We start from the raw sequence: 23,012 nt of genomic DNA, 5'->3' as shown, positions 1-23,012 counted from the left end.
GTATGTGAACCACGTCCGGCGAAAGAGCATTGTCTCGGACTAAGGATGGAAGTGGAGTAACCATGCTGCCAACTTCAGGGACCTGAGAGACGGATGAAGCCATCCTGACTGATGAGTCAACAGGTCTGGCACCGGATCCAGAAACCATGGACCTTCTATCGTATGCCTCTGTAGGAAAGGAAACCAAACTTGACGAGGCCAGTGCGGGGCAATCAAAATCATCTCGCTCTCCGAGTAAATGGCCTTCTGTATCACCCTCGGTAGGAGGGGGAACGGAGGGAAGGCGTAGAGAAGACCGGGAGGCCAAATGTGAGTCAGAGCGTCCCTGGGAATCTGTCCCTGAGAAGGAAACAGTGTGAAGAAATCTCTGCATTTCGCATTGTGAGGGCTGGCAAACAGGTCGCAGCAAGGAAGACCCCATCTGTCGAAGATTTTCGCAGCTATACCCTGGTTGAGGGACCACTCGTGGGGTAAAAGAATGGTCCTGCTTAATCTGTCCGCAATCACATTGGACTTCCCCGGTATGTGCGTTGCCATTAGAAAGTGGTTGGTAGCTACCGCCCAGTGCCAAAGTCTCATGGCTTCTCTGCATAGTGGGTAAGACCTGGTTCCACCTTGCTTGTTTATGTACCACACCACCGACATGTTGTCGGATAGGATAGTAATCGGGCCCTGTGGGAGAGCGTGATGGAGAGCTTGGAGTACCAATAGTACTGCTCTCATCTCCAGGACATTGATATGCAAATGCGTTTCCTGGATCTGCCATGTGCCTTGGACCGACCTGTCCAGGTAATGACCCCCCCACCCTACCTGGGAGGCGTCCGTAGTCACAGTGGCAACGGGACGTTGAGGTATAAAGGGTCGCCCCTGGTCGAGATTTGATTGGAGGAGCCACCAATGCAGATCTCGACGGCAACTTTCCGTGATTATGATTAAGTGGTTCAAGGGAAGTTCCTGATAAGACCATTGAACCGACAGTAGCCATTGTAAAATTCGCATGTGAAGTCTGGCCAAGGGAACTAAAAGTATGGTCGACGCCATCGAGCCCAACAGTTGTAGGATCCGATGGGCCGGGGCTCTTTGTAGGGGAAGACAGGATTTGACTTGATCTTGTAAGACCTGAATTCTTGCTGCCGGTAAAAAGGCGCGCATTCTTTTTGTGTCTAAGTCTGCGCCTATGAAGGTAATACGCTGAGATGGCTGTAGTACAGATTTTTGCAAATTGAACGTGATCCCCAAGAAACGGCCCAAGGTGAACATGGCTCTGAGCGCTTGGAGTAGTAGATGCTCGGAGGTGGCAGTAAGAAGCCAGTCGTCTAGATAAGGAAACACCTGGAATCCCATACTTCTCAGGTGAGCAGTTACCACTGCCAGACACTTGGTGAACACCCTGGGGGCTGTGGTGAGACCAAAGGGCAGTGCTCGGAATTGGAAATGACTGACTCCGAGGAGCGTAAATGTCTCCTGGACTCTTGAGCTATGGGAATGTGATAGTAAGCGTCCTGGAGATCTATGGAGCACATCCATGCATCTTTTTCCAGCAAAGGAAGAATAGATTGAAGAGTGACCATTCGAATTTGGACTTCTTTACAAAGCGATTCAATGAACTGAGGTCCAAAATGGGCCTGAAGTCCCCTGTCTTTTGGTACCAAAAATAATTTTGAGTAAGTTCCTGATCCGATCTGGTCGATGGGGACAGGCTGGATGGCTCTTTTTCTAGCAGCTTTGAAACCTCTAATGCTGCCTGATCCCGCTGACTGGGTGGTACGTCCCGGATTTCCCTTAAAGAAGGGGGGGGGGTTTGTTGAAAGGGATGATATATCCTCCGGTAATGCGCAGCACCCACTGATCGCTTGTTATGGATTCCCAAGCTTGTGGGTGCGCCAAGCGACCCGACTGGCTCGGAGATGCACAGTCGGGCAACAACTCAGGAACGCTGGTTGTATGAAGAACCACGAAAGGAATCGCGGTCTCCAGAGTTACGGGGGCCTCTGCCACCTCTGGCGGGGCGTCTTCCAAAATTCCCCCTGCCTCTGGAGGGGAATCACTGGGTGGAGTAGGGAAAGACTTCTGAGATTTTTAAACCACATTTTCCCTCCTCTCCCAGCCTTGGGGTAAGGCCTAGAAGGAGCGGAAAATCGGGCCCCAACGGCAGTCAAAGTCTTGCCCTCCTGCTCGCACCGAGTTAGTGTGTCCTTCACCTTGGGTCCAAACAAAGATGACCCATCAAAGCCGGTGTCGGCGAAGGAAGCCTTGAAGGCCTCCCCGAATGAACACAAGCGTAACCAGCCTTGTCTCCTGACGGCAACGCCTGTTCCGCTGCTCTACTAGCCCTTGGCTGCATATGAAATGAGCCTCATGGACGAGTTAACAATAGAAAAGAGGGTAGTCATCTGTGCGCCAACAGTCGGGGCCAGCGCCTCAGGTAGGTTACCAACAAGAGAGTCATTTAGCTCTTTGAGAAGATCCCTTTGGAGCCTCATAAAATGACATAAGTAATTCAGCGACCGTAAGGCAAAGGCCGCTGAAGAGAGGGTACGCTTCCCGTACCTATCCATGCTCCTAGAATCCTTATTAGGAGGATGAATAGACGTCGAAGCCTCTGCCACGTCCTGCTGTGTGGCAGAAGCCACCACCAAAGCATCTACAGGCACACCCTTTGTGAGAAACTCCTTCTGGGGGGGGGGCTGATAAAAATTTATTGGGCCTCGCAGGCACCGGTTCCACAGAATCAGGGTGTTACCACGCCCTTCGAGAAACCAAATCAAGGAGTTCATCGAAGGGCGGAGACACCCAGGAGGCGGAAGGCTGGGCCCCAAAGGCCTTGAGGAAGACTGACTCCTCAGCTGAAGGGGTTTTGGCTTGCCAGTCACCTCTCTGTCTCAGAATCTCCAAGATATCTGAGAAAGAGATATCATCCGAAGATGATTTGGGGGACCCTTCTGCGTCATCGAGGTCAGTATCCGATGTAACAGACTCATCTTGGGAGTCTACGTGCTTCCTCTTACACAATTTCTTCCGTGGGGGTTCATCCGAAGCAGTTTCGGACGGACCACCCGGAAGAAGGGAACCCCCGATGGGGGTATCCTCAGGCCCTGGGGCCCTGCTGCCGGGGGGCTGCAACACAACAGAGGCACCAGTCTCCAAATCTAGGGACGGTGAGGTAGAATCTTGCTGAACCGGCAAAGGCATGGCCAGCGCGCTCCTCATGGCCTCAAAGGCCGGACCTCCAGAATCCAAGGAGGTCACTGGTCTAGAGGCCACGATGGCACTGGGAATTCCAGCAGGCGATGCTCCGAGAGGAAGACTAGGCACCGAAGCACCCAATCCCAAAGTATTCCCCTCGGGCCCGGCTGAGGAGGTCGCAGTACCAAACCCTGAACCGGGTAGGAAGCACAGTCGGAGCCGAGAGACCTCGAAGGGGTCTCTGCTCCGACCGTATGGCTCCGCTTTGCTCCACCACCACCGACTCCAACGGCTCCGAGGAGGTTGGAGGAGGAATCGAATGTGTTGGAGGGGGGATCGGCTCCGACGCTAACTGTGCTGGAGCCGAGACCAATTTAGTAAACACTGGAGATTGGAATAGCCTCTGTAAAACCCTATCCAGGTCCGAATCTGAAAGTCTCGATGATTTAGAGGAGGTAGACAATCGAGAAGACTTTCCTCTCGGCTCCGAGAGAGAAGGGGACCGGCTCCGAAATGGCTCCAATACTATCGGCGCCGACTCCACCACAGCATGGACCACCATCGGCACCGACGGAGCCTTCTCCGGAGCCGAGGGGGAAGAGTCTGAGCTGCACACTTCCACCGGCTCCGAAGCCATTGGAACCGATGGAGGTGATTCACCTCTCGATACTCCAACCTGCGGCTCCGAAAGCAATGGAGCCGAGGTAGGAGGTATCGAGGCAGACCTCGACCCTCGGCCCGAAGTCAGTGGAGCCGAGGAAGAAGAGGTCAATTTAGTCTTTTAGAAGTCGGCTCCGACGGACTTGTCGGAGCCGGCGATCTTTTCTTTGGAAGCAACAGGAAGATCTAAGGCTTCCTCAAAAGAAGGCTTGATAAGCCCTTTCAATATTAATTTGTTCTTGCGTTCTTGAAGAACTCTAGATGAGAACGCATGACAGACGCTACAAGTCTCTTGCAGATGTTTCGGCCCCAAACAATAAACACATACAGAATGACTGTCTGTAATGGACATTTTATATTTGCACCGGGTGCATTTTTTAAAACCTGACTTTTGTTCCTTAGACATGATACAGGCCACAACAAGTACAAACTCTAAGGAAATACTACAAAAAGCGCCAACTGAAAAGCGCGAGACACACTGGCGCGAGTACTGGTGAAAGATTACCTCACGAAAATTTAACAAGTTAAACGGCCCAAAGCCCTCTAATTTAAACGGGCTTTGCCCGAAAAACAACTAACCAAAAGTTAATAATAAAACAATAAACAATTAGCACTCAAAGGTAGGGCAAAGGCCCTCTAACTTAAACGGGCCTTGCCCGACTGAAGAAATTAAATTTCTGGAAACAAGCACTCAACATAAAACAATCAGAAATAGCAAGAAATAGCTGTTAAAACAGCTGTTTGGTTTATATGGACAAAAATTCCCTAGGTCAAGGACCAATAAGGTAAAATTAACCACTTAGCTCCAGCCAAGTCGAGACCACGTCCAGCTTGTTAAGCGGCAAACGAGATCTGGGGAAGCAGGTGTAGTGCATCCTGGGATAGGGAGTAGCCCAGCCAATGAGAGACTTCATGCTAGTGTATTAGTTGCCGAGTCGGAGCCGATGGATTGGCTCCGAACCCATATGTTGTGAATGTAGGTGAGATAGGATTCCATTACATCAAATGTATCCACCTCAGAGACAGTCTTAAATCAGAGGTTATCCTAAGTACACATATTATAGCTATGTACACCATAATCTACACTGCAACACATTAATTTGTATACTATGTATTATATCTAGCTTTACGAGATTTTTAGCTATACTCTTCCCTACATAAGTCTTATCTACTCTTTTTTGTTTATTTTCTTTCCTATTTCTTATGTTCTTCCATTCTAGAAATTGCAGATGTGTAAGTAAACTTAACATAATAGATGTTCAAATACATCACTGCTGCAGTAGCCTAAGCTATGCGGGACATATCTTGCCAACTTCCAAAGGTTCAGGGCACATTCCACATACTCATACATCTGTTGGCGCTCAAAGATGAGACAGTCTAAAATTAGAGCTTTCTTGGCACCAAGAAAAGGGGAGGCCTGAGCCCTGCAACCAAAAGAAAAGACATAAGGATGGGGACCACCACCACGGCTTAAACAACAGTAAAAGGGAAAGGAGGTAGGGTACTTGTGCTGCAACAGTGATCTAGTTGAACATCTGTTGTTATGGTTAAGCTTACTTACACAAGTGTACTATGTTCATCGTTAGATCATTGGTGCAATAGCCTAAGTTATATAGGATGAATACCAAAGCTTAGATAGAAAGGGAGGTAGAAAAAGGATCAGAATCCAGGAGCCCTTGGAGTACAGTCCTTATGCATACAGACCAAATTGCTGCAACCAGAATGTGTCTAGAGTCCATCCCTTTCCAAAAAGCCATAGAAATTGCCATAGTCCTAGTAGAATGGACTCTTCACTTGGTCTGGAAGTAGCTTGTCATGATGAGAAGAAAACAGAATAGGATGGGACAGCCATTTTAAAAAAAGTCTGTTTTGATACAGATTGTCCTTTTGTTTTACATTTCTAAGCAATGAACAATTTATTACAATTTCTGAAATCCCTTGTCCTGTCAGTGTTGTATCCGAGTTTTCTGTGGACATACAGAAAGTACATAATTTTCTCTCACTTACTTTTTTTGGTCAGAACAGAATACTGGGGACAAACAGATTGATTCAAAGTGAACTTTAAAACCACTTTTAGCATAAAAGGGTTAGTTCTCAAGAATCCCCTATCCTTATGAAAGGTGAGACAGGACTGAATTATCATACGTGCTTGCAACTTACATAAAGTTCTGGCTGAGGTCAGAACAGTGAGTAATATTGTTTTCCATGTAATGAACTGTAAATCAGCCTCATGAGCAAGTTCAAAAGGTGAAAATGTAAGCTTTTTTAGCACAAAGTTAAGATCCCAAGGAAGAACTGTCTGTTTTCTAGGTGGGTGAATATGTAATACCCCTTTCAAACACAGGTTCATTTGGAATAAAGAAGAAGGGGGGATCCACAGAGACAGACATGGGGAATAGAAGATTCTTAATGAAAGAGTAAGAAAGGCCAAAGCTTAATAACTTGCACAGATATTGCAGAACCAATGGGGTTTGAGCCTGAAAATGAAGTGGTTCATCCTATGGCACCAACTATATGAATTTCTAGTAGCAGGTTCTTAACAACCTTAATATCTGCTGCATGTCCTCAGGGGAAAAAAATGTGCCAAAAAGGTATTAAAATTCTACCACAGATGCTGTGAGCTGAAGAACTTTAAGGATGGGGTGGATCAGACAGACACTCTCATGCCTATTTAAGTCCATCCCATGAAGAGGTTTGCAGTAATTGCCCTTAGTCATTTTCATAAGAAGGCATAACCACTGTTGCCTGGGTCAAAAGGGAGTTACCAGTACTATTTTTGGAGAGTCCTTTTGGATCTTTAAAATTACTCTTGTCTTTAGAAAGAAAGGGTGAAAAGGCATACAAAAACATCCATGGAAAAGAAAAGATATCTGTCTTCTAGTACTTTGTGCAAGAAATCTTGGAGCAGAACTTTAACTGTCTGTTCTGAATGGAGGCAAACAGATCTACTTGGGGAATTCCCTACAGGTGGATTATCTCCTGGAAGATCCTGGTATGTAAATTCCATTTGTGGGGTCTATCCTGGTTCTGCTAGCTTGTCTGCCACAAAATTCAGCTATGACAGAATGTAAGTACCTTGTAGTGAAAGGCTGAGCTGCAGGGCTAATTCCAAGCCTAACATTCTTAATCTGCAAAGTGGGTAAGTTTTGGTTCCTCCCTGATTATGTACCATATCAGTGTGATATTGTTGGGTCTATATCATTTGAGTGAATCGCTATTTGTCGAACCGAATTAAGCAAAAACTGAATTAAGCAAACGCTCAGTTAAGTGAAAAGTTTCCCGCGGAAAAAAACAGCTGCCCACCCACTGATCAGAACAAACAAAACTAAATTTAAAACTTTGCAAAGTGGGGAGCTTTGCCCCCACACCCCCCCTAAGTAAATCTAGCAACTCCAATATTGCACTACAGTGGGGAAAAGGGCAAATACCCAATGATGCCCAACCACGCCCTTTCCCTGGGAAAAAATTTGCTTACTCAATTGTCCGCTTAATTGAGCTTTCACTTAATTCAGTTTGGCAAATAGTGATTTGCTCAATTAACCGTTTGCTCAAATGATATAGACAAGTATTGTCTGTGATGACTAACAGAAGACCTGAAACAAACCGGTTGAGGGAGTTTCAGTGCCTTTATCAATGCCATCTTTTCCGTGATGTTTATGTACTTCTATGAGCCCTGGTAATTCCAAAGAGCTTTTTTACCCCTTTGGAAACAGCCCTCCATGTGAAGTCTGATGTATCCAAGATCACAAACTGAGCTGGGGGAGATCTGGGATGAGGGATAACTGAGTCATCCACCAGCGAAGTTCCCTCTTGACAAAATTCAGTAGTGGAATTTGAAAGGAAAGAGGATGTTGGTGGACAGTCCAGAATGGTTTGAGGAACCACTGATGTTTTTCCTTCACGAGAATTGTTAAGACCATAAATCTTAATATGCTGAGATAGTTCCTTGCTGTTATGTGATCTTGGTGAGAAACTATCAGGAACTGTTCCTTGTCTTGAGGAAAGAAGGTCATCATGAGGGATGTATCTAGGTATCAGTTTAAAACTGCTAAACTGGGAGAAGGGCTGAGAGGTGATGTTTCTATGTTTGGTTGACATCCTAGGTTGTGAAGAAGATTTTTGATAAAGAGAAAAGATTCTTGACAACCTAAAGAAGAGTCATGAAAATGAGTCTACTAAATAAAGCAAATTATGTATGCTCTTGTAACTTGCAGTATGCTACCACCTGAAACAGACACTTTGTAAACAGTACAAATGATAATGCAGAAAACTGAAAATGTGAACCAGCCACAGAAAATCTTCAAAAACGTCTGTAGTTTTTGTGAACTGGAATGTGATGCTAGGCATTTTTAAATCTAGAGTAATTATAAAACTCATAGGAAGAATAAGTAAAACATATTGTAGAGACAGCATTTTGAATTTTTAGATCCTGATGTCCAGGAATAGAAATGAGAGGTCCAGTACTGATGTCTAGGTTCCCCCTTTCTTAGATACCTGAAATATGTTTAAATAAAATCCTCTTATTTGTTCCAATGGAACAGACTCTGCTACCTCCCGAGACAATATCTGCTCTAGAATAGACAGGGACAGGTAGGTTTAATTGCTGGGTTGTGGAGGAGTTCCATGGAAGAGGGGAAGAGATTCCCACTGCCAGCTGTACCCTTTCTGTATTACTTATAGAACCCAAGAGGGAGGTGAAGAGAGAGGTTCTGACAGAGAAATCAAAGGGTAGCCAGGTTGGTTAAGGGGAGGAAAATGATAGAAGTCGTAGTCAAACTGCGCTCCATTATTCTTTTTGGAATGACCGTGTCATTGCTACTTAAAAGTTTGTTTGCCTGACTTTTGTTGGGATTGTTTAAAAGACTTTCTATAAAGGAGTCCTCGGCTACAAAAGAGGTTCTCTTTATATTTATGGATAGTGGATTGAAAAATCTGTGAAACCTCTTGGATTAGGTTTCCCCTTTCATCATCAGAGGACGAGACATACAAGACGTTTTATATAAAGGTGTTTTAAAAAGTTCTGCTTTAATATCCTCTAGTAAATTCTGAGTCTGCAGAGAGGCACATCTCCATACCTAACCAAGTGGCAGCAGCTCTGGAAACAGTATCAGTGGTATGTCTTATAAACATCTAAGAAAATATTTGTTGACATGACACACTGAAGAAAGTAAAACATTTAAATATGTGTCTGAAGAAGGAAGATCAGTAATCAACTTCTTCATATTATCAAACGATGCAAAGAGAAACTCTGACATATGTGCTTGGCAGTGGAAGAAGTATGCACTTCCTTTCCAAATCTATCAAAGGCTCTTCATCTTTATCTGAAGGAATGGGGACTGATGCCGTGAGATCCTTGTAAGAAGGATCTGCCCTATGGTTCCTAAGCAGGGACTTGTGGGATTGTGGAACCTAGTATTACATATCAGATTTCCTGGGGGCTAGAGCCTGGCTATCTGGAGAGTTGCTGGCTGCATTAAAAGCACCCTCCAAGGTTGCTAAAACTGGTGGGATAGCACAGACTCTAGTTCCATTCATTTATAGAATCTATGCTAGATTTCAGGCATTTCCTTTTCTTTCCACTTAAATAATTCATTCATTATGCCAACAGTGTCGGAAAAGGATATCTCTTCTGTGGATAATCAGAAGATACATTATCTTCTGGCTCAGATTCCCAATTTTCCAAGGTAGAAACTTGTGAGGCATAATCCAGGCCTACTTCATGCACATCAGATTCTGAATCAGAATCTGAAAGGGAGGGGTAGCTATTTCTTTTAGACTGAGGGAGGAGAAGATTCCAACTGTAAAGACTGAAAGGCTTAAAATAAGCCATTGCTAAAGAAAAACATTATTCTTTTGCTTCCTTAGATAAAGGGGTTGATGGCAAAGGCATATATTTAATTTTATGCATCTGCTTCCTGGGAATCTAAAAAGAAAAAGAGCATTCTGACATATGGTCATCTCCCCAGGAATCCAGTTCCTCAGTCTGGCTCTGTAAAGGTAGAACATCTACCTCTTCCTTCGGTCTCATCAAGAGTGGATCTCATCTGACAGTAGTAGATGTATGCACAGCCTTGGAGGACATGCCTGTCTCTTGGCTCTTTAGTGACTTCATAAGGAGTAATGCAGCAGAAGTCAAGAGAGGCCGATGGACGGTTCAAAATATATAATAAGGCCACAGTGGAATCATCTGGCAAAGGCTAAGGTAGAGAGGAAGTCAGAATGAAAACATAAGCCTCTCTAGAAACTTTTATCTTCTTGGGGACCAGAAAGGGAAGTCCATTCAACAGAAACAGTGCTCCATGACTTTATGGGTCAAAGCTTTCAGATTTTATTTTTCTAAATGTAAGATTAGGAAGCCACACTTGCTCCTAAGTACTTTACAAGTAAAGGTCATACCACCTGAAAAGAACAGAATATCATGCTCCCCCCCAAGCAAAACAGATAGGGTACATGGTGATCTTTATAGGGAATTTGGCAACCACACAAAGATTTCTCCTTTTAGACATAAATTCAGTAAAAAACAGATACAATTTTTCACAAAAAAGGAAGTTACCAATGGGATACTTATCTGCCCACTTGACGAAACTAGCTGACAGCTAACCCTGTGAAGACTTAGCTGAGAGCAAGTCTTATTGGTAGCTACAATACCCAATATATCAACTTTGTATACTGTTTCACCTTTTGAGCTCCAAAGGATATATAACCATGGAGAAGACAGGTCCCCCTTAAGCCTTAGAAGCTGGCCAGATATCCAGTCCTTGGCAGGATATGTCCTATATAATTTAGGCTACTGCAACAGTGATCTAATGATGAATATTTCTACTTTCCTTTTTCTACTGATTCCTCTAATATAATGTAGTCACATTAATTTAGTGTAACCACTTAGCTGTTCAGAACAATTATTCATACAGACAGTGCATTCTACACTACCAGCCTATTAATGTTTTTACTCAAACAATTTTTCCTCCATTAATACACCAGTTTTATACATATTTACAGTTACTAAAAACTTTCAGTTCCTCACTTGAACTTTTTCTACTGATTCCTCACATATATGTAATTGCATTAATATAATGTAACCACTTAGCTGTTCAACAGCACAATTATTCGTAAAGACAGTGCTTTCTACAGTACTAACGTTTTAATGCTTTTGCTCAAACAATTCTTCATCCATTAATACACCAGTTTAAATATTTACAATCACTGTAAAATCACTTAAGTTCTTCACTTGAATTTATTTATTTTGTTAATTTATTTGCTATTTGATAACCAGGTAGGTGTTAAGGTCCAGAGAGCCATTTCTGCCATGACCCAAGCTCAATGGCAAAAACAGTGTGTGCAGTAAAATATTTCTGAAACTTATAATTGGCATAGGCAGCAATAGTCTTAGAATATAATCTACCATAAATTGAAATTACTTTAGATTACATATTACTACAGTTTACAGGTTGAAACATAATTTACTTCAAATACTTTCAAATTCAAAGGTGCATACAGAATAAAAGCAAACAGAAACATATAGAATCTGATGAGTTCAACTATGCAGGCAGAACATTAAAGATTATAAGTAAGTGCTACAGTAAGTGATAGGTGGATTTTAGTTGTTCATTATCCCTGAAGATATTACACTCTACTTCATTAAAGAAGTGTTCAAAAAGAGTCGTCTTGAACCCAAACAGTCACCTGACATCAAGTATCAGCTCGTAGCTGGGTCAGTTCTGGAGAAGGCTCTTTCACCAATTACTGTTTTAAATAGGGGTCAGTTGAGGAAGATTAAGTCTGGCTGGGTATTCTTAAAGAGTAATAAGGTTCCCTAACTGGGATCTTTATTTTCTGAGGGAAAACAATAGCCCCCTTTTAGAATTTTATACAATAAGAGTTTTAAGTAGACACATGACTCTTTCAGTTATAGGAAGTCAATTTAGGTATTTTAGGAGGTTGCAGGAGTCATCAAGGAAGACAAAGCTGGTATTTCAGTAGGTTGCAGTACTGCACCTGAGAGTCATCAAATAAGGCAAAGCTAGTGAGCTTGTTTGCTGTAACTTGCGATCTTTGAGTGTTACAGGCAGAGTAGAAAGGGAATACTAGGTGTCTCTACTCCAGTTTAGAGAGAACATTCTTAAACAGGGCTTTGTAGGCAATATGAGAAAGTAGATGAGAAATTCTGTAGCAGAGCTTTAGTTAGGAGTTGACTTTGTTAATGATATTATCAGTGTGGATTATAAAGGTTAGGGATGGATCAATGGTTAAATTTACATATTTGTACTTAGTAAGATATGTATATTGATAGCAGTGTAATTTTATCTTCTCGCTTTACTGGTTTAGGTGCTTTTGTATTGTTAGCATCCCACTTCTTTGTTTTCGTTCACTTTCACTTCATGTTTTTGTTATCTTATGTACCCTGTACGAGTCATCATACTGAAACTAAAATTAGTCAGAATTGATCAGTGCTCTAACTTAGTAAACAAATTCAGTAAATGAAATAAATAAATAATGAACAGTATTCATTTGAAATATGTGAGAAGAGGAGAAACATTTTTCTGATTAATTGGGGACTTATTTTGTTTAGATCATTGACGGAGTTCAGAGAAGGACTGCTGCAGTTGAGTTTATAGGCTGGTGGGACTTTTATTTGCTTAAAGTAAAAGTCCATCATCTGTATAAAGAGTAAGGTTGAGATATGGCTAGCTTTCAGTAATGTCATTACAACTAAATTAAAGAGCAGAGGACCTGAAACAGAGTCTTGAGAGATTCTGATCTTAAGGGTAAAAATAATGGACAGCTGGTTGTTGGAGAAAACTTGAAAGGTCCCATTGTCTAGCTAGCTATGGAACCAGTCTAAGATGTTTTCACCAAAGTTGAATTTACATAGTTTGTGCTACATATTGTTATTATACTTGTTTTGTGTTCACTGTCTTTGCCTCTGGGCCTGGTCATGGGCCCAGGTCATGACTCAAAAGGGTCCCTAGACCAGTTCACCTACCTGGTTAAAAAAAAGAATGAATGAATAAACAAACAAATGAATGAATTAATATTTTTAGAGTAAGGATATCTTGATGAAACTGGCCTAAAGTGTGAGACTGCAGGATCTGGGAAGGACAGTGTCAAGATGATTATTTAATAGAATGGGCTGAAGGAGAGGGAGGTCGGTCGGTTTGGTCCAAACAGGGGATATTTTTCCCCTTGTATAATCTGGTTTTCTAGATTAACCTCATTCTTTGAGGAAATGGAAGAAAAGCATAAAAAGGAGACCATATAGCCAAGTGTGATACAAAATATCCTTTATCTGACAACTATGAGTTGATATGCCAGAAAACTTGTTCTTGCATTTGATGCTAGCTGAAGAGTCAGAGATCACAGACCAGGAAATCCAGAGAAAAAAATCTCCCTAGCAGACATCCGACTAAGAGACCATTGGTTGGGTATTGATAGACATCAACTCAGGCTGATAAGACATTTGCTTTACCCCAAATGTGTACTGCAGCAAGAAAATGTTGGGATTGGAAAGCCTACTGGTAGGCCTTCCTAGGCTTTGAATGCAACTGGTAACACAGTAAGAATGTTTCACCCTGCTTCTTGATGGACTAACTACATCCATCTTATCTTACTGAATGGAAACCTTACTTCTGGGTAACAAGCTATGAAATGCCCCCCACAGAGAGAAGCACTGGCTTCATTTTCAGTACTCATGGGTCTCATAGGACTTCCAGGGTCCCTGTATAGTCTGCTCACTAAACTGTCATCCTGCCCAAGTACAGACATATCTGGTGTAACCATCTGTAGTGAAATCTGAAGCTTTAAAGTGTTCCTTATCAAGAGATTCATGAACTCTGAACAGCAATCTAGATAACAACACCAAATTGTATCCAGAACATGTGTTGCATGAAACATGAATGGAACAGAGCAAAAAATCTGAGGTCAGAGACCACTGAACAATAAGTATTGAACGGAGGATCTTCATATGAAACCTGCTATGGGGGATCATAAAGAACTAACACTGCCATGAGGCCCACAACCTTCAAGTAAAGCTCTATGGGTACAAGAATCCTGAATAACATACATACATTACTGTCAAGGAGACAAGATTCTTTCAGATTAAAAGTCTTAACATATAGATGTCCATTTAGCACAAAGACTAGATTTTCAACTAGTTGAAGATGAGACTTCACAATGTTCACTGTGATGTTTAAACAAAAGAAAAGGTAGAACAGATACTCCCTGTGCTGAAGGACAGTCTCAGGACAGCAAGAGACAAGTCATACAGATATGGGAACAGCTTGGATATATGCAGTCTGAACAGAGCTGTACTATGGACATAACATTTTTTGAACATCCTGGAGCAGACGTAAAACCATATTTAACAGCACTGAACTGTCAGTACAAGTTGAAGTATAAGACTTCTACATTACTTGAAAAATTTGATATACAGATAAGCATCTTAAATGGCTAAATAGCACAGTTGGGTTGTACGTTTACCTTGCTTGATAACTCTGTGTAAGAGGTGTGACTTTTTATTTTTTAGTCAGTTGTCCCATAGCCCATGACTTTTCTATTAACTGTTGGTTAAAATTGTTACCTTTTTTTAATAGTTTTGCTTTTTTGGACTTCCTTACAGAGGTCCTGTAAGAGATTTTTTTGCCCCTTTTAATCCCTTCAGGTTTCAAGTGTTGTTTTGATAGTTTAACTTTTGTCGACAGTTTTTTTTTTCAGACTTTTGTACTATTTAGGCCCTCTTCACCTTGTCTCCCTGTGTGCTGTTGTTTTGGTATTTCATTAGAGTAGTTGTGCAGGTATGTCTCTGGATTGATGTGGCACGGTCTGTCTAAGCTGGCCAAAAGAGAGGGTTCTGGAAACCCACAAAATCTGTAGACCTTCAGCCAGAGTCCGAGGAGACAGCCTGAAGCAGCCTCACAGGGCTCTGCGTGACTCCCGAGACCCTTGTGGGCCAGGCGATTCTGTGGCACACTAAGCTTGAGGCTCCGTTGGCTATCACTTGCCGGCGGCTCTGTTGAGATCGGGGGAAATCATGCCCTGGCTCCGACACCCGATCATTAACGCCGGTGCCGATGTAGCCGGCTCCGATCGGCTCCGAGTGGGGCTCGCCGGTCCAGCCGCCCCTCGGCTCGATACGACGTCTGGCGTGCGTTACTGGTCCTCTTCGGCTCCGGGCTAAATGGAGCGAATACCGCCTCCGCACCCTGTCGGCTCCGGTCTCTTATGAAGGAGAGTGGTCGCCCTGCATGGCTGTGCGCATCATCGTCTGGCCCCGTCGCATGGGCGATACTCAGCATCGCGGTTATCAGGTCATGGCCCGGACGGAGCCATCGCTTCGACTATCAAGGTCGTCCACTGGGTCAGCCCGGAACCACCACAGTGGTTTCAGGAAGAGGGCCGGATGCCTTCCATTCCAATGAGGCAGTCCGTCACAGCTGGCCTTCTCTGGTCCGATTGACACGCCGCCCCCCCTTCAACTGCCAGAGGGTGGATGGCTCCGGCCTCTCTTTAGTGGTTACTGCTACCCTTGGACAGGCCGGGAGGGCTCTCTACCTTCGAGCCCCAGTCTTATCTCCTCTGCGCGTTAGGCCCGGTGCCCCTGCAGACACTTCTCCTCGGTGAGTGGCGCCCCTCCCTTGTCCAGGCCCGAGGGAATGCTGGAGGCTTCGGGTTCAGCTACGGCTCCGTTTCCTTTCTCCCTGATACCCTCCTGTCTTCCTGGCAGCCACGCTTCTTCTTCTTATCTAGGGGCCCGGCCCCTGGGGGGCCCGAGGGTTCGGGCAATGTCTCTTCCCCTCCCAGTCAGCTCGGCCTTCCGGGGGAAGTCTCCCTCTGTAGACCTGCTGAGGATCGTGCAGCATGCTCTTCCCCAGGGAGAGCCTCCGCTTCAGGTTTGCCCTTGAATTATTGTACCGAGAGTAATCCTGATGTTTAATAGCCGCCAGCAGAACACATCTCTTCCCTCTCAGGTTTCAGACTCCCTCCTGGCCCTGGGATCCTGCCCCAGCTCTGACCTTAGCTAGGAGAGATCTTCCTCCTCGGCCCTCCTTCTCAGACGAGTCTTCCCTACGACTCCTGAGGGCTCCCCCTCTGACTCCTAGGTGACCTCTGACTCCTGACTTCAGTATAGCATCCTAGAACTGGCCTGGCCTCGGATACCTCTGTGGATCCGCAAAGGGACCCCCACCCCCAGGCTCGAGGCTTTCCACCTCTCTGACTCCCTGCCACCAGGAAACAGGAGGCCTTGCCCATTTATAACTGCCCTAGTGACAAACTGACTCTTACCAAGGGGCGAAGGCCACCGCCGGATGTTTTCCTGCGCTTCGACTGATATTGGTGACATGTTATTATGACTAGGAGGCGTAAGGACTCTGGAGAACCAGTAAGTCACGGCCCCGGAGGAGGCCTCATGATCCTTGCTGTGCTATATGAACCCAAAACTACCGCTACACCATGGAGAGGTTCCGAAAAGGACCTGGGGAGACTGGTCAAGGATCCTTGCCTCAGGGGGGCCCAAAGAAAGATTTGCGCCGCTCCTAGGAACAGGAAATTCCGTGCTAACTCCCTGATCTGCGGCTAATATTTTATGCTGCGCTCGCTGTCCTTCTTTGGCACGGTGGCACCATAGGCTGGCTTTAGCCTGGATCTTGCCTGGAGGCCATTTAACGGGCAGGATAATTTAGTCCTTCCGCAGCCAGGGGTCTGCTGGTCAGCGCCGTTTTCCCCTCCCTTGAAGAAACCTTGCGGAGTCCTTTGGGGAGACGAAAAGACTGTTTTCTCTGCTGTTGGCTCAGTTTCCACCTCAGTGGCATCCATCCCAGGCTATGTGGGCAGGATGTGGTTACGTAAGTCCCACTTTAGAGGCCTTTGTCCCTTCAGGTTTAGGGACAACGAGGGATAAGTCAGCCTTGAGCGGCGCGCTCTGGGGCAGGGGTCGTGTCTTCCAGGGGCTGAGGGCCCGGTGGTTCCAGAGTAACAAGTGATCCTGAGTGTGTTGCCGGCTGTCCAACCCCTCAGGCAGTGGGGAGGTAATAAACAACAGTTTCCCTGGCCCTGAGGGGTTGGTTGACACCCAGGTACCAGGCAGTTCTTCAAAAGTTACATGTACCACCGTGAGGAAGGTCCTTTCCCTCCAAGTTCCCCTTCAGATGTACCACCGCAAATTCATCATTCCTTGTATTACACTAGAAAACTTCAAGCCCAGAGTCGCCAGTTTCCAGATGTTTTCAGATTCTTTTCTACTCAATCCAAGGAGACATTTTAAAAGATGGGAGACCACCCGTTTATTGGATCTCAACCAGACTAGGACGCAAAGTCAAGAGAACAAAGATTCGAATGAATTATACACTCAGACAATTGGATCAGTGACCAATTACACAAACTGATTGTGCCTCAAAAATAGAAAGGTGACCAATATCCTATCATCCACTTCTAACAGCACAGTCGGCTCAACATTTCTCCGGCTGGTCACTGTCCATAGATTTCATTTCAACAGAAGGACTTCTGGTCTCACTACCCCCCCCTTCGGCTCACCAATGGCGCGTTCTCGTTCACTCACCTGCAGCGTCAAGAGCCGCCTGGCTCCGGTCCAGTCACCACCAAAACCCAGCTCGCTGGAGCCCACCTGGCTGTCATGTACCAGTAAGCTTCGGATTACACAATAGTCCCTTTAGCCTCATTTAGGCATCCATTTATGCCTTTCAAAGATCTCACACGACGCCCTGCCAGTCCAGCTGTTGGGGTGTCAGCCAAACTTAGACACTGTAGGATGTCCACAGACCCCTACCTTCAAGAGGATCAGTCAGGCGCACTGTTGTCAGGATCATTGGATTCAACTGCCAAAGGTCTACCTTCATAGGCGAAAATGATAAGGTCTTCTAGCTGCGGATTCTACTAGTTTCTTCCAGGGCTTCATTCTCATGACTCTCCTCTTCTGGAGCAAATGGATTCACACAGTGGTCTTCTTAGCACTCTTGTATCTCATGGCCTCGTGCATGACATTTCCATCTGTCCTATCGTCATGGATCATCGTCTCAGTTCGCCAGCAGTGGTGATGTACACATCCCACGATAGTCACTCCCACCACGGAGTGGTCCCACATGGTGTTGCAAATCACATCTTGGGGGGGAATTTTCAGGGCCCGAGGCAACCGTTCAATACCATCTGCACATGAATGCATGGGGGTGAAATATGCGGCTTTGGCGTTGGCAGGGTGGGCGCGACTTTCTGCCGTGAGGACAATTGCAGTTGCAGAGACAACATGTCTGCACAAACAGATAAACCAAAACCTGCGGAACCCACGGACAGGGCTTGTGTCGAGACAAGCCCTGCATCCATGGCAATGGGGGTATACTCCTCTCACAGGTTTCAACCAACTTAGGCCATGTCGTGAAAACCAACACGGCTAGAACAAGATTGAGCGCCTTGTGTCGAGAAGAGCACAGACTATCTCTCAAACAATCCTCATTCGGAACAGATTTGTTTCCTGGAATTAGAATTGGAGTCATGTTGCGATCTTTTGGATGGATTGAGGAACAGATTTGATCCAGGAACCTCCCGAGCCTCTTTAGCTCTATCCCTTCAGGCCATCTCCCAGTTCAGGCTTTCCCCCAGGATTGGCCCTCTCCCAGTTCTTATGCCTTCAGCAAATTTCCTCCCTTCCCTCAGATCCTCAGAAGCTACCGTTTTGAGACCCAGTTTGATTCATTTCCTTAGATCTCGGCCAGGGTTGCTTTGCCGTTCCTCTCCATCATCATCCCTTCAAGCACTGGCATCAGGAACCCAGTGCTTGTTCAAACTGATTCTCATGCCCTCACACTGCATGGTCCCTCTCCTCTCTTCCTCTCACAGCATGGTCACTCCTCTCGTCCCTCCCGGCTGATCATTGATTCTAACCACTTAGGGCTAGCCATAAGATTTTCACTAAAACTCTCTGGGAACCTCTACGAAAGGTTGCCCAGCGTTTCCAGTATGGGGCTAAGGCCCAAAATGTTGATCTTTTATCTGCCCTGTTCAGGCGCATCTAGACTTCAGGCTTGGCTTAACGTTAAAGGCTCCGCTTCTTCCACAGTCAGAGTTCAGTGTGCCACTGTTCAATTACTACATGTTTCAGGCTGCCCAGAGCAAATTTGAGATTCCCATAGGCTCCTTCAAAAGCTCTTGAAGGAATTTTCCTACTAAAGCCTCCAATCAATTTTCCTGCTCCTCCTCAGTGGGATATAAATTTAGTGTGACATCCAGTGATTCTTCCCCTGATATTTTCCTACTTGAACTTCCCTGAAAATGTTTTCTTGAAAGCTTTTTCTAAAGTGGCTGCTACATCATCTGCGAGGTGTCTGAACTTCATGTTTCTGCTTCCTTTAGTATCTTCGGGGTGGTTTTTCTTATTTTTTTTTTCACAAGCCAGACCCCAATTGAACAAACGCCGAAATTGGCTTCAAAAAACAATTCATTTCAATCATTGAATCTGAATGTTGACTTCCTAACTATTTATATGAGAGCTGAACAAAAGCTACATTATCTCAAAATCATTGATCTTGCTTTATTATTTGGACATCAACAAAATTTGGGAAATCTGATCAACTTTTTGTTTCTATTGATTTAATAAAAAGGCCTTCCTGTTGTTTTCTTTCGGTTGTTTGTAAAAATTCTTTTCTTCATCACACTTTGTTTTACTCTGATCAGGAAACTTAATTGTCAACAAAACCAGTGCACATTCAACTAGGAGTTCAGCTACTTCTGCCTGAAATCACTCTGCACTGCTTCTTCCAGCTATGCTCAATGACCCACTTGGGCCAGCCCTCCTCACTGCCATTTTCCCCATTACAATGACTGCTTGGCCTCCAGGGACAGAGCCAGTTTGGCTCTACAGTCCTCAAAGTTTGTTCCATTGAGCCACCCAGGATAGAGGTGCTGGGACGCTCGGTCCCATCAACAGAAGAATGAGGCCGAGATTGACAACACATCCCAGTTGTGTTCCTACAATAGCGTTCCATGTTGTTCTCCTTCTTCCTCCCTTCTTTCGACCCTCCCTCCCTCCTTCCCCTGGGGACAGACCTTGGCCAAGAGAAACTATTATGCAGAAAATTCATTTATGTGGTCCTTTTTCCTTCGCCAAGTTCTTCTTTCCTTTGGAAGTTTTGCTTATGCCCAGTTTTCTTGCCGCTTTGTCGCGGCTGGAGATGCCTTGCTGCCTTGCATCATGGGATATGGGCTGGGGCCGAGCCGAGCTGGAAGGAGTTTAAGCTAGCCAAGTTAGTCGGAGGGGCGAGCGAGCGACCCATCAAGCAAGAAAGAAGGCGAGAGAAGACAACTAACATGGAACGTTATGGTAGGAACATAACTTCTTATTCAGTTTCATGTTAGTAGGCACTATATCACAATCTGTTCCTTTGAGAATTAAAGTGAGATGCTGAGTTCTAGTATGTGTTTGAGGCTCTTGATTTTCCTGGTCACTAATAGGTTCTAAAATATTATAAAAATTTCAGATATGGTGGGCTCTCTTAAGATGGCTCTTTTTTAGGATGTGTCCGTGCCTCCTCTAATGCCTCCAGTTTATAATATAGTGGGCTGTCTGGCAAGGGTAAGGATAGAATTTTGAGGGCTGGTGTGACAGGCACTGAAGGCCCAAGTTTACAGTTTTATTGCCTTATTGTCCATAGCAATCATTTTCTATGCTGAGACAAGAAAGGACCTCCCCAACCTGCCTCCTGTGGGAGACATATAGGTAAAAAGTTATGACTGCTACTGCTGCTGCCTACTCTAGGGCTGGCTGATGCCTTCTGCCTGACCTCTAGGCCTGTGATGGAATTCAGGTCTCTATGTCCTTGCAAAGGTACAATCTGGAGGATGAAATTCAACTCCCACAGCCTTAAGTGCTTACCCTTGCTTTTTCTTATTTTGAAGATGCTGTTTAACCTCTGAGGCAAACAGGAAGAGACTCTTAAATAGAGAATCAAAATGATCACCTTAGAATCCTCTGTGATCTGTGTCAATCAGCAAGAAATGCCAACTAATATTAAAGTCAAATCCTAATGGTGCAGTAGCTCCTTTCATGGCATTATAGGCCACATGGACCATAAAGCTGTTAAAGTTATCTGAAAAAAAATATGACTAATCTACTTCAGTGGGTCATCTCTTCTATAGCTTATTACTTATGTCTCAATGAAAGTATTAAATAATTAAGTGCTAATATAAATAATATGATAGGCATGAAAACATGCTTTCCAATTTTTCCACAAGCTGAAATTCTTTATCATGGGTGCAGACAGCATGGCTTTGCACAGTGGAAGCCACTTCATGTGGCTCTTGCCAAACCAGCAATATAATGTTTGGCAGTTCCTGTCCAAACTGAACACGGTCTTGGAGGCCAGAATATAAGAATCATAGGAAACACAAGGCAACTGAATCTTGCAACCATTTATGCCTTGCCAGTGTGCACCCATACACTGCACCTCCTTTTTTAAGGAGGGCTAGTCTAGCCAAGGCAGGGGTGAATTTGTGAATATCCATCCAACCAGGCAGCACCCATTTGAAGGAAGATAATGCAACACTTTTGAATTTGAAGTAAGAGTCTATGCCAGAGATGGGAAAGATGGTGTATAATGGACTTATCTCTCACCACAAGAGACAGAAGTTTTAGGGCACATGGGTCTCATGTGATGTCTTCTTTCTTACTGACTGGAGCTATACTAGAAGAATCATACCAAGTGATCTTGGTACATTCTGTAGGATGTCCACCAAAGGAGGGATCACTCAGAAGGTTTATTTGGAAAATCTGTTTGTTTTATATAACCTCTTGTGTGGTAAAGAAACTGGTTCATTAGGCCAGTTACCACACTGTTGCTTCAAATGGGGTCATCAGGAGGGGATAAAATAGAATTTGCTCCTCCAATTATTGTCATGATCCTTTTTTGAAGGCCCTATCTCCAATTCCAGGTACATAGATTTCCCCTGTTAAATTCTGAAGCATTTAGGAGGGAGTTTGGTATTAAGATGATTTAGCTGGCTTTCTAGGAACTGGGGCCTACAATGAAAATCATATCAGGGAGGGGGGAGCAGTAATCTATTGGTGGTTACTCCAGCTGAATGAGATGATGACTGGAAATGTGTAAAGCCTCCAAAATGGGCCTAAAAGCACTGTGCTGTAAAGGCAACAGTGACATTTGAGATAGAGTTCTTAAAGTCTGAAGAGTTGTCCCAAGCATCTCTGGCATCAAAGCAAATGGCGTCTAAAAGATCAACACCAGAGGGACCAGAGCTAGGGGGAGCCAATGCAGGAAACTGGCACTTTAGAGCTGGATGTCAGAAAAAGCAGAGACAAATAAAGTTCCACTGAATGGCTGCTAAGTCAACAACACCAAAACTATCAACAATGGCATAGCAAATGTCTAGTGGCTCCCTACTGGAAGTACAAGACCTAATACCATGAGTTCCAGTACTTCAAAACTTAAACTATGATGTCTAAGAAAGTGACTTCCAAAACTCAGTACACATTCAAAATGGTCCTCTCCTTTCGCACAAGTGCATCAGTTGCATATACTTATTCCAAGATCACTGTACTTCAGAGAAAAGGGAATGCTCCATGATATTGTAATTTTGAAGACAGCTCATATAGTCCCAAAAACTGCACTTAAATATTCATTCTACAGCTCACACTGAAGGTATTCATAGGGGTCTGAATGGAGAGATGAAACGTCAGCAAGCAAGGGAGACTAGTAGTGCTGAAATTGAATTCATCCTCAAGACGTGGTGAGTACCTTCTTGAGGTGGACCCTGTTTTTCACAAAATCTCACCAAGGTGCCACTGATATATCCACTGTATTTATATGGCATATATCATGGAAAGAAGTAGGTTAAAATAAAAAAAAAAAAGCTGGGTGCACAAGACACAGGATAAAAAAGTCCCCAGTCATAATAGGCACACTGGTGCCAGGACTGGAAAAGATGACCGTGTAGAATCCTCAAAATATGGAAACATTCCTACAATGGGGCCAGGCCAGGCCCAGGGGAGGATGGCCCCCCCATTCCAGAAGGAAGTAGTAGTCCACAAAAATCACAAAAACTGATAGGCCAAAGAAGAGCCATAAAGACGATAAAGTGGACTATTGTGGATAAGAAAGAAATTATGTATTGTTACTATTATGCAAAAAGCCCAGAATTTCCAGACACAA

The sequence above is a fragment of the Protopterus annectens genome, chromosome 9.part0 (assembly GCF_019279795.1).
Source record: "Protopterus annectens isolate FY-2018-M chromosome 9.part0, PAN1.0, whole genome shotgun sequence".
Lineage (NCBI taxonomy): Eukaryota > Metazoa > Chordata > Ceratodontiformes > Protopteridae > Protopterus > Protopterus annectens.
Note: the sequence above shows the minus strand (reverse complement) of the source record.